We start from the raw sequence: 11,602 nt of genomic DNA, 5'->3' as shown, positions 1-11,602 counted from the left end.
CCTACCTATACACAAGCAACCTACCTATATACAAACCCCCCTCCCCCCACATGATAATACATTAAATTTATCTACCAAATACCCCAGAGTCCCCAAAACCCCTGCAAACAGCCAACTGAAAGCCCCTCATGGTGGTTTTAGCCTGACATGCTTCCACCACCTTGCGGATTTCTCCACCCCCTTCTCCACCCTTTCCCACTTTGCTGCTTCCTGCACTGCCCTCACCACATCCCAGCTGACGTTTTCCGCCGACCGGACATCCTGGTGCAGGGAGACCCCACACCGCGCTATCCAGAGGCAGTATCGGAGTATCACTGATATCAGAAAGCGTGTCTCCGGATCCAAGCGCCCTACTTTTACAGATGGACCGTACACCCAGTCCGCATAGGTGTACCACCGGAAACTGGGGATCTGCAACAGAGAGGAAACCCGGTCAGAAACATGGACCGAAAATGGGCATTTCTGCAGGAAATGCTCCATTGTTTCCTCGACCCCAGCACATTCCCCCCTTGGACATCCCCTGTCCTGCACTTTCCGATCTTTCAAGTTGGCTCTCACATACAGTTTACCGTGAAAGGACAGCCACGCAATGTCTGTGTATTTCACAGGGATCCGGTCAGATGTAATCAACCGCAACCCCTGCTTTAACACTGGGTCTGGTGCATCCCGCAGCGCTAGGGGCGCTGAAAACATCTGTGATCGAACCCTCTCCATCCAAACCCCCCGCTGTCCTTCTTTCACCTCTGCCACTGACACCCCCCACACCCTCACCAGCTTCACCAGGGTCTTGCAATAGCCTACCCTCCCCGGGGCCCCCTTCCGCAGAGCTGCTACCCTTCCCCCTTGCTGCCATAGGTCCCAGTACCTGCTCCACCATTGCAGAACACTCCGTGCCCACCCCGGGGGCTCCTGCCCAACCGCCCTGCCCAAATTAAACTGCAGGAACAGCGCACTGAAGAACAGGACCGGGTTTACCATTCCCACCCCCCCTCCTTCCTGGGCAGATATGTAACATTACGCTTCACTGGGTTCATCCTGTTTCCCCAGAGCAACTGGAAAAACACGCTATATAGGGCTGTATAGCGGCTTTCCGGCAACAAGCAGATGTAGCTAACAAATAAAAACAAGGGAATTAGATGAGCCTTTATCAACTGGACCCGCTCCCTCATCGACATTCTCCACCCCTTCCATCTGTCTACCCGTGCCCTGGCTTCTTGGAGACACTTATCCCAGTTGTATAACCTATAATCCCCCTGGTCAAAATAAATCCCCAGAACCCTGAGCCGCTCCCCTGGCGCTGGAAACTGACCACCCAACTCAAATTGGTGCCCTTGATCTTCCCCAACCCACAGGCTATTCGATTTTTGAAAATTGACCCTCGATGCTGTGACCTGCGAGTAATCCTGGATCAGCTCCTGCAGTCTTCCTCCCTCCCTTTGGTCCGCCACCCACACTGTGACGTCGTCTGCATATGCCACGACCCTCAGCTGACTACCTTCCTCTACCTCCACACCTTGCAGTCCCTGCGCCCCTCCCTTCTCCACCCGTCTTATAAAAGGGTCGATGGCATATGCATACAACAGCGGGCTCAGCGGACACCCCTGCCGCACCCCTGCCCCCACCGTAAACCCCTTCCCCCTCCACCCATTTACCAAGGGGAAACACCCAGCCTGCCTATACAGCAGCTGCAGCTGCTCTACCCACCCCTTCGGGAACCCATAGTGTTCTAGAATTCTCCACAGGACATCCCATTGCACTCTGTCAAATGCTTTATCCTGGTCAAGTGTCACCACCAACCGACCATTCACACCCTCCCTACTGTGTTCAACTCCCTCTCGTACCCATGCTGCTGCTTCCAGGACCCCTCTGCCCTTAACCCCGCATGCTTGGGAGGCCGCTAACAATCCCGCAGACACCTGCCTCATCCTTTGAAAAAGCATTCTTGCGAAAATCTTCCGATCGGTGTTGAGCAGCGCTATCGGCCGCCAATTGGCCAGCAGCGACGAGTCCTTCCCTTTGCTCAACAAAATCAGAGCTGCTTCTGTCAGGGACCTGGGGAGGGAACCCTCCGAACGAGCTGCCTCCCATACCTTCAACAAGATCGGCCCCAGTTGCGCCTTAAAGGCCTGATAAAACTCGGTCGGCAGCCCATCCGGCCCCGGCGAGGTCTTCTTGTGGAGTGCCTCAATGGCTTCTTCCACCTCCTGTACAGTCCATGGTTGCAAAAGGCCCTGGAGCTGGGGTCCCCAATCCCCTATCCCTGGGGTCCCTTCCACATAGCTCTCCATCTGCTCTTTATCTATCTGCTGGGCCGAGAGGAATGCTTCAAAGTAATCCCCTACTACACCTAAAATCCCCTCCTTGGAATCCTGAAGGATCCCTCGTGTGTCGCGCACTCCCTCAACCACCCTATGGTCCCTCCTCTCCCTAAAACAGGCGAAGGGATCCGGGCTAACCATCTTCCCGAAATCTCGTTCATACACCAATGAGGTGTAACGATTGTACTGCACCTTTTCCAGGAGCTCTTGGAGTTCCCTTATTTCCACCTCACTCCCCCCCTGAGAAATTAATCTATCCCTCTTCTGTTTCACCGCCAGACCCAGCTTCGTCCTTTCCCTACCCTCCCTTCTCGCCTGCCTCAAAAAAAACCCCCGTGTGCGTCTTTTCACCATGTCCCACCACCCACCAATCGATGAAAATGCTCCTTGTACTGTAACCTGGTCGTCCAAAAACCCAAGAAATTCCTCCCGCACCTGCCTGTTACCTAACCACTTTAAGTTCAGCCTCCACAACCCTCTCCCTGGCCTCTGTGCTCCCGCTCCCCCCACCTGAAGGAGAACCATATGGTGGTCGGAAAAGTCCACATCCACAATCTTTGGGCCCCCCAGACCAACCCCTTTCCTCACCAAGAAGCGATCTATTCTGCTCTTGCACTGTCCTCTAAAGAATGTGAACCCCTCCTGCCCCTCACAAAACTCCACATGTGCGTCAACCAACCCCGCCTCCCGCATAATCCTCGCCAGTCTCACCCCATCATAGCTCACCTGCATTGACCGTCCCCCACTATCCATTTTCCTCAATATAGTGTTGAAATCCCCACCCCAGACTACCTGGCGTGAGGTGTACAGGTAGGGCCGAATTTTCCCAAAAAGGAGTACCCTTTCCCTCTTACTCTGGGGCCCGTACACGTTGACCACCCTCAACGCTCTTCCCTCCCAAATCACATCTACCACTAGACATCTCCCCACCCCCAACTCCACCACCCTCTGGATATTCACCCGGTGCGTCTTAAATAAAATTCCCACTCCCCCATACCTGTCCCCCGCCAACCCCCACACCGAGGGTCCCCACCTCCAGGCCCGTCTCGCCCGCCTGATCTTTTCCAGAGACGTCAGCCGGGTTTCCTGTATCAGGAAACAATCCGCCCGGACCCGCGCAAACCTGTCATACGCCAAGCATTGCGCCTTTGGGGAGGAGATACTGGCCACATTAAGGGTAGCAAATGTTAATACAAGTCCCGCCATTCTCATGGAGAGTAACCGAGCTGCTCAACACCTCCTATACTCTGTACCCGAACCTCCTGATGTTCCCCCTTCGCACCCTGAGACAGGTCCTCTTCCGTGCGGCCATCGTCCTCCCCCACCCGATCCCCTTCCCCCCCCACCAGTCCCACCTGTACCTCCCCTCCCCCTTTCTTCCTTCCTTTCTTCTTCTTTGTGCTATCCAATCCCACTTCATTACCCCTCACCCTCCCTTTCCCCCTTCCCCCAACCTCACCCCCTAACTCCTCCTCTAGGTTCTCCCTGTCCTCCAAAACCTCCTCCAATTCCACTCTGTCCCCCCACTCATACACTTGGGCCCACGCCCCCTGCACAACCCCCTCGGCCTTCCTCTTACTCCCCTTCCCTCTCCCATCCCTTCCACCCTCCCCTCCCCCTGCCTCCTCTCTCCCCCCTCCCTCTTCCCTACTGCCCTGAACCTCCCCTCCCTTCTTCCGACTCCCTGTACTTCCCACCTGAACCTCTTCATATTTCCTTTTGCCTTCTGCTGTCCCCCCTGCCTCTGCTCCCTCCTCCATCAACTCCACCCTCGTCCCCTCCATCTGTTCGCCCTCCTCACCCTCAGCCCCCCCATCCTCCTCTCCTAACACCTGATATCTATTCCCCCCCCCTCGCCCCCTGCTGCGGCACCTCCCCGCCTACCGCCCGTGTCCCCCCCTTTCTAGACTTCCTCCTCCTCTGTGGAACTCGCACCCAATCCCCCTCCTGCTCCTCCCCTGACGCTCCTTCCTGCCTCCCCTCCCCTTCTCCTACCAGCTCCTCCCTGCCCAGCACCCCGTGCCCTGCCCCCTCCTCTTCCCCTACCACCCCGCCATACCCCTTCCTCCACATGTCCCACTCATTATGGGACGCCCGAGGGCAATTCTGGAATGCATGCCCCAGCCCTCCACAGAGATTGCACCGAATCGAGGTACAATCCTCCGTGGAGTGCTGGGTGTCCCCACATCTCCCACACTTTACCACAGGGCAGGACATGCTAAAATGTCGAAATGAACCACACCTAAAGCACTGTCGTGGCTGTCCTTTGTAAAAACACAGTATCCTGTCACGGCCGATGAAAGCTGCCGAGGGGATGTGCTGAACGACATAGCCGTCCTGTTTTAATTTTACCTGGGCTCCCCAACCTCCTGCCCAAACCCTACTCGGATCCGGTAGCTTAGTAAGTGGTGACTTCAGCTCCGCATACCGCTGGAGCCAATAAGCCAGATCTGCCCCTGAGATAGACTCATTCCGCACAAGTAGGGTAACCTGCACCAGGTCCGGCTTGCTGATCGGAATCACCCTGAAGTCCCGCCACTCCCCCTTCCCCCTTACTCCCTCATACCGTTCCCAAAAGATTTCCATCCCCCTCTGGGTCATAAAGCTTACATCATATTCGGGGATGTTGACGGGGTGTATACAAGCATAAAAGTCCTCAGGTATGAACCCCATCCCCATCACCTGTTTCAAGACCTTTTCCCGGGACGGCATTGCTCCGTCCCCTATCCATTTAAGCTGAACCACATTGCGTCTTTTTGGTAACTGCCCACCCCCTTTCCCCATTCCCACAAAACCCCTGCCTGTCCCTTCATACCCCGCAAGTCCTCCCCCCTCCCTCCTCCCCCCTCCCTGGACCACTGCAGCAAAGGACACAGACCCTTGCCCCCATCGCCCCCCTACCCCTGAGCTGGTGCCAGCCCTACCCTCCAACTCCGCCCCCCTCCCTTGCTGCCCCTCAGCCTTACTGTCTTCCCTACTCCCCCCACCTCCTGCCCCCCCGTACCCGTAATGATGTCATCTCCCCCCTCCCGCTGCCCCTCCCCCCTGCCTCCCCCCCTTCCTTTTACTCTGGGGCCTCCCTGCCCCTCAGGAACCATACCCCCTCTTCCCTGATGCTGGCCCACCGACATACCTCCATCCCCTGCTGCCCAGACACCTGAGTCCCCTGCATCAGGCAAATCTACACCAAAAGAACCTTCCCACTGCAAACCTTCAGCAGCCCCAGAATCCCGCAACAAACCCCCTTCAGCCTGCCCTCCCTCCGGCTGAACCAAGTCTGGTACCGCATTACCAGCAGTCCTTGCGGCCATTACTTGCTGCGGGGCTGGCGCTGCAAGAATCTCCCTGTCTGCCCCTTCTTTCTCACAGCCTTCTGGGTGCCTTGACTCCTTTCTCTCTGATGGCTCTGCTCCGGTCCCGTTGTCGAACCCGTGCAAACTTCCTCCTCCTGCGCCCCGATTGGGCAAACCTGCCCTCTCATCTGCTGTGAGTGGGCAGAGCTTCCTCGAACCCGGAAGCTCCGCGTATCGTCTCTCCGCTCCTTGCTGAAAATTAGCCTCTGTCCCCCTTAGCGCTACAGCCTTCTGGCTCGCCTCCGATGTTCCACCGGCTGTCTGTGATGTCCCTTGCAGCTGCGAACTGCCCTCTGCACACTGCAAATCAGTCGTCTCTCGATCAGGTATGACGTCCTGCCCCTTCGATCCTCGTGGGCGGACCTGCTGCGCTAGTAATGGCACTGCGCTTGTAGGTTGCTGACCTCCCGAAACCGATGCCTCCAGTGGAAAAAGAACCACCTGTGGCTGCAACCGCTTGTCCTTGCTTGCAGCCCACTGCTCCATTCCGGGTACACCGCCCTCTTTCTTCTGCATCGGCTCAACCAGAACTGCATTAGACAACAGGCTCTCCCCTGTAGCGCCTGACCCTGTGTCTAGTATCTGGAATGATTGTCTCTGAAACTCTCTCGCTTCTGTATTTTCCTCCACAGGTCTCTGTGTCTGAGAAGTCTGATCCAGACCAGCCCTGACGTCCCTGAGCTCTGCTGTCTCTGGAAGAGGACCGGGCTGGCTTGCCAGGTACTGCATATACTTTAATGTGGCTTGTGTACCGCTCCCGGTCAGTTCTGGCACTGAAGAATGCAGGGACCCAGGAACTGAACCCTCTGTCTTCTTCCCTCTCCGTTCTGCTGTGGGGTCTGATCGTTTACTTCCCTGGCCTCCAGCGAGAGAACCAGAAGCCATTCTTTCCTTGTTCACATAAATCTCGCGCAAAGGGTTCCCAGGGCCTTTTTTTAAAACCCCAAGCAGCTGTTCTTTCTTCCCAAGCATTTTTTTTAGACGTGTTTCTTCCTTTTCATATAGGTTCTTGTGTGTTGCTGGAGCTACTTTAATCATGGTTTTAGCCATCTTGATACGTTTACCCAGATCCACCACCTCTTTCTCCACGGCCTTGATTCTCCTAACCACTTTAATCAAACCACTAGCCGGGTCCTCTGGGTCCTGGATTCTCTCCCAAAAATCTTCCTCTTCCGAGGACACGCTGTCCTCACTGCCTGTCTCCTCAGATTCAGGCTGACTCTCCTGACAGGTATCCATCTCCTCCACCTTCTCTCTGCCCGGCAAACTCCCTTCTTGGGCCTTCACCAGCTCTCCCCCCCTCTCACCTTCTGGATGTTGTAGGCCAGTGAGGGGGGTACCGGACTGGCTTCCGCCCTCGGGCTGCTGTTCTCTCCGGTCTACCGGGCTCCTCTCCCTCCTCTCTGCGGCTTTAACAGAGAGGGAACCGTTCTTCCAGGCCTTCTGGTCCTGGACCCCAGGAGGCCCCATATCCTGGGCCTTGCCTGAGGACCGCTCCCCAGGGACCTTCCTCATTTCTGGGGAAGGGGCTAGGCCTCACTCCCTTCCCCCTGGAAGCCTGCAGAGCCTCTGGCAACACTTCCTCCTCCTTCCAAGCTTCAACAGCAACTGCCTTGGAATGCCCTCCCGTGGGAGGTGGTGGAAATGAAAATGGTAACGGAATTCAAACATGCATGGGATAAACATAAAGGAATCCTGTTCAGAAGGAATGGATTCTAAGGAGCTTAGCCGAGATTGGGTGGCAGAGCCGGTGGCGGGAGGCGGGGATAGTGCTGGGCAGACTTATACGGTCTGTGCCAGAGCCGGTAGTGGGAGGCGGGGCTGGTGGTTGGGAGGCGGGGATAGTGCTGGTCTGTGCCCTGAAAAGGATACATACAAATCAAGGTAAGGTATACACAAAAAGTAGCACATATGAGTTTATCTTGTTGGGCAGACTGGATGGACCATGCAGGTCTTTTTCTGCCGTCATTTACTATGTTACTATGTTACATATGGCAGATTGAAACCTCCCAGCAATAGCACCTCTCTTTTCTTTCCCAACTTTTGGATATCTATAATCAGATCTTTATCTAGTTCCTCTGATTGTGTTGGAGGTCTGTAGACAACACCCATGTGGACAGAGGTTCTATCATCTCTTTTTAAGGTGATCCATATTGCTTCTTCCTTTCCCCAGGCCCCTGTCATTTCAGTTGCTGAGATATCATTTCTCACATACAGAGCTACTCCTCCACCTTTACGACCATCTCTATCCTTCCTAAATAGATTATAGCCTGGTACGTTTGCATCCCATTCATGGGAATCATTGAGCCATGTCTCCATGATTGCAACAATGTCTACGTCTGCCTCTAACATCAGGGCTCGCAGGTCATGAACTTTATTGCTTAGACTGCGAGCATTTGTGGTCATTGCCTTCCATCTACTTTTCAGTGGCATTTTTATCTTCTGTTTAGTTTTTTTGTTTAGTCTCACTTCCTGCTGTGTTGGTAAGAAGTGATTTGCTAAGATTGTTGTTTTCATTGCTTTCTTTTCTACTGTCACATCTTGTCTTTAGCTTTAGCTGTGGGTGACCACTTGAAGTGACCTGCCTCCATATGCCACCCCCGCCTTCTAGTTTAAATGCCTAGAAATATATTGTCTAAATTTCTCCCCAAGGATCTTTTTCCTGCCACAGTGAGATGCAGCCCATTGTTACAATATAGTCTTTTGTTTTTCCATGTTTTGCCCCATCCTCCTATGTACCCAAATCCTTCTTGGTGACACCAGGCTTTGAGCCAGCTATTGATATTTTCAGTACTTTGCAATCTTTTTTCTCCCTTTCCAAAGGTAGGTAGAACTACTTTGTAGCTTCATTGAATGGCCCTAGTCCTAGTATTTTTGGAAAGACTAAACAGATGCTTCACGTCTACCCTTTCCACTCCACTCATTATTTTATAGACCTCTATCATATCTCCACTCAGCCGTCTCTTCTCCAAGCTGAAGAGCATTAGCCGCTTTAGCCTTTCCTCATAGGGAAGTCGTCCCATCCCCTTTATCATTTTTGTCGCCCTTTTCTGCACCTTTTCTAATTCCACTATATCTTTTTTAAGATGCGGCGACCAGAATTGAACACAATATTCAAGGTGCGGTCGCAGCATGGATCGATACAAAGGCATTATAATGTTCTCATTTTTGTTTTCCATTCCTTTCCTAATAATACCTGACCTTCCCTTCCTCCCACATGTTGGGCTGCTGCTTCTCAACCTGTGGGGACAGCAAGAAAAACAAAATCAAGCTTCACCTCTACGCTGCCTACCAACCCGACCTGCTGCCTTCCCGATTCAGTGGCTAAATAAACAGAAACCATGAATGGGGTCACAAAGCTCTGTGCACCACAGACTACCCTCGGATGCCATAGGTGTTGGGACCGATGCTCTGACACCCCACCTGATGAAGCTTCGTACTCCCTGGACGGGGAAGGGGGAGGGAAGCGGAGGGGGGGGGGTTGGGCTGTGGGACCCTTCTCTCCCCATGCTCTTTCCCAGGAATCTGGCGAGCCCAAAATGCGAGGGAACGTGGGTTCTCTCTTGTGACCTGGGGAGGAAGGGAGAAGAAGGGGCCCCTGTGTGGACCATGGATGTGCCCTGCAGATGGGTGGAGGTGGTGGGGAGAGGACCAAATGGGCAGGCAGGTGCCTGGATGGTCCTCCTCCCTGTCCCTGAGCCTGTGTGAGGGGTGCCCTGTCTGGTCGAGCACAGTTCCCTCTTGACAGTTCCAGGTACCTAGCACTGACCCTGGTGACAGGGTGTGGTGGAGGTTTGAAGAATTGAGTGATGCGGGGCGGCCATGGTGATGGGTGCCGAGGGCCCCGGTGCTGTACGCTTTGGGTGCCCTGTGTCTGTGGGAGAGAGAGGGGGGGGCCCTGCCACCTCCTCCTCCCCTCCTGCACTGGTGATCCTTCTCCACCTCCACCTCTGGGGAAGGAGGCTCCCAGGCCGAGCGCCTGGACTCTGAGCCTCTGAGCTCGTTTTCCTTTCTGCCGGTCTCAGTTGACTCGCCTCTGCGGTGGTGTGTGTGGGGGGGGGGGGGTCCGGAAATCGAGTTCCGCGCCCCTTCTGCTGCCGCTGTGATGACCTCAATATCAGTTAGGGTGAAAGCGTGACTCTTAGTGGTGGATCACTTGGCTTGTGCATTGATGAAGAACACAGCTAGCTGCGAGAATTAGTGTGAATTGCAGGACACATTGATCATCTACACTGAACACACCTTGCAGCCCCGTGTTCCTCCCAGGGCTACGCCTGTCTGAGGGTCGCCCGTTCCGTCAATTGCCTTGGCGTTTTCCTGCCGAGCGCGTGGCTGGGGCTGTTTGCAGGGTCTCTTTCTGGTGCAGTGGGGGTGGGGGTAGGTCCTCGGGGCCTGCCCTGCCACCGACACGTGCCTTCTCTGACCATTCGTCCCCCCCCCCCCAAAAGCAGACCTGGGGAGGGCGCCCTCGCCGAGGGGAGCTCAGGACTGAGTGTGGGGCTGGGCTATCGCCTTCAGCCCTGGCGTGTGGCTGTCTGCGGTCTGACCTGAAGCTGCCCGCATCTGCCCTTCCGCTTCTACTGCCCCCCGCTTTGTCCTCGAGGGCCTCGGCATCCCCTCCCTCCTCTTGGGAAGAAAAGGGGGCTCTGTGGGGTGGATGAGTGCCAGAGAGAGAGAGAGAGAGAGAGAGAGAGAGAGTCAGGATCAGTGGGGACCCCTGTTCCTGCTGCCCTTCTTCCTCCTCCACCTCCTCTGTGCCTGGCTCCCCACTGTCAGCCTACCTCCTTCCCTCCCTTTCGGCTACGATCTCAGATCTTCTACTACTACTACTACTTGACATTTCTAAAGCGCTACTAGGGTTACGCAGCACTGTACAGTTTAACAAAAAGGACAGTCCCTGCTCAAAGGAGCTTACAATCTAAAGGACGAAATGACAAGTTGGTGCAGTCTAGATTTCTTGAATAGAGGTAGAGTGGTTAGGTGCCAAAGGCGACATTGAAGAGGTGGGCTTTGAGCAAGGATTTGAAGATGGGCAGGAAAGGGGCCTGGCATATGGGCTCAGGGAGTTTATTCCAAGCATGGGGTGAGGCGAGGCAGAAAGGGTGGAGCCTGGAGTTGGCGGTGGCAGAGAAGGGTACCGAAAAGAGGGATTTGTCTTGAGAGCGGAGGTTACGGGTAGGAACGTAGGGGGAGATGAGGCTAGAGAGGTTAGGGGCTGCAGATCAAGTGCATTTGTAGGTTAGTAAGAGAAGCTTGAACTGTATGCGGTACCTGATCGGAAGCCAGTGAAGTGATTTGAGGAGAGGGGTGATGTGAGTATATCAGTCCAGGCGGAAGATAAGACATTGCAGCAGAGTTCTGAACGGACTGAAGGGGGGATAGGTGGCAAAGTGGGAGGCCAGTGAGTAGGTTGCAGTAGTCAAGGCGAGAGGTAATGAGTGAGTGGATGAGAGTTCGGATGGTGTGCTCAGAGAGGAAAGGGCGAATTTTGCTAATGTTGTAGAGGAAGAAGTGACAGGTCTTGGCTATCTGCTGGATATGCGCAGAGAAGGAGAGGGAGGAGTCGAAGATGACCCGCTGAAAAGCATATTACTAAGCGGAGGAAAAGAAACTAACCAGGATTCACTCAGTAACGGTGAGTGAAGAGGGAAGAGCCCAGTGCCGAATCCCCGCCCAAGCGGCGGGCGCGGGGAATGTGGCATACAGAAGACCGCCTCCCTGGTGCTGCTTGGGGGCCCGTCCTTCTGATCAAGGCCCAGCCCGCGGATAGTGTTAGGCTGGTAGCGGCCCCCGGTGCAGTGGGCCCTGGTCTTCTCGGAGTTGGGTTATTTGGGAATGCAGCCCAAAGCGGGTGGTAAACTCCATCTAAAGCTAAATATTGGCACGAGACGGACAAGTACCATAAGGGAAAGTTGAAAAGAACTTTGAAGA

At 54.7% G+C, this 11,602-nt stretch overlaps 2 non-coding genes across 2 annotated transcripts in view; both read left to right on the top strand.

Moving 5' to 3' along the window:
* Window positions 1-9,807: 9,807 nt before the first annotated feature.
* On the top strand, window positions 9,808-9,959 carry LOC115481250. The gene has a single exon (XR_003943916.1). It is a non-coding gene; the product is annotated as a 5.8S ribosomal RNA (ribosomal RNA).
* A 1,262-nt stretch (window positions 9,960-11,221) lies between these two features.
* Window positions 11,222-11,602, top strand: part of LOC115481249 — a 3,857-nt gene continuing 3,476 nt past the window's right edge. The window contains exon 1 of the ribosomal RNA XR_003943915.1: window positions 11,222-11,602. This exon is cut by the window's right edge and continues 3,476 nt beyond it. This is a non-coding gene — a ribosomal RNA (28S ribosomal RNA).

Source organism: Microcaecilia unicolor, chromosome 11, assembly GCF_901765095.1.
Source record: "Microcaecilia unicolor chromosome 11, aMicUni1.1, whole genome shotgun sequence".
NCBI classification, from domain to species: domain Eukaryota; kingdom Metazoa; phylum Chordata; class Amphibia; order Gymnophiona; family Siphonopidae; genus Microcaecilia; species Microcaecilia unicolor.
This window is presented reverse-complemented; position numbering and strand designations above follow the sequence as displayed.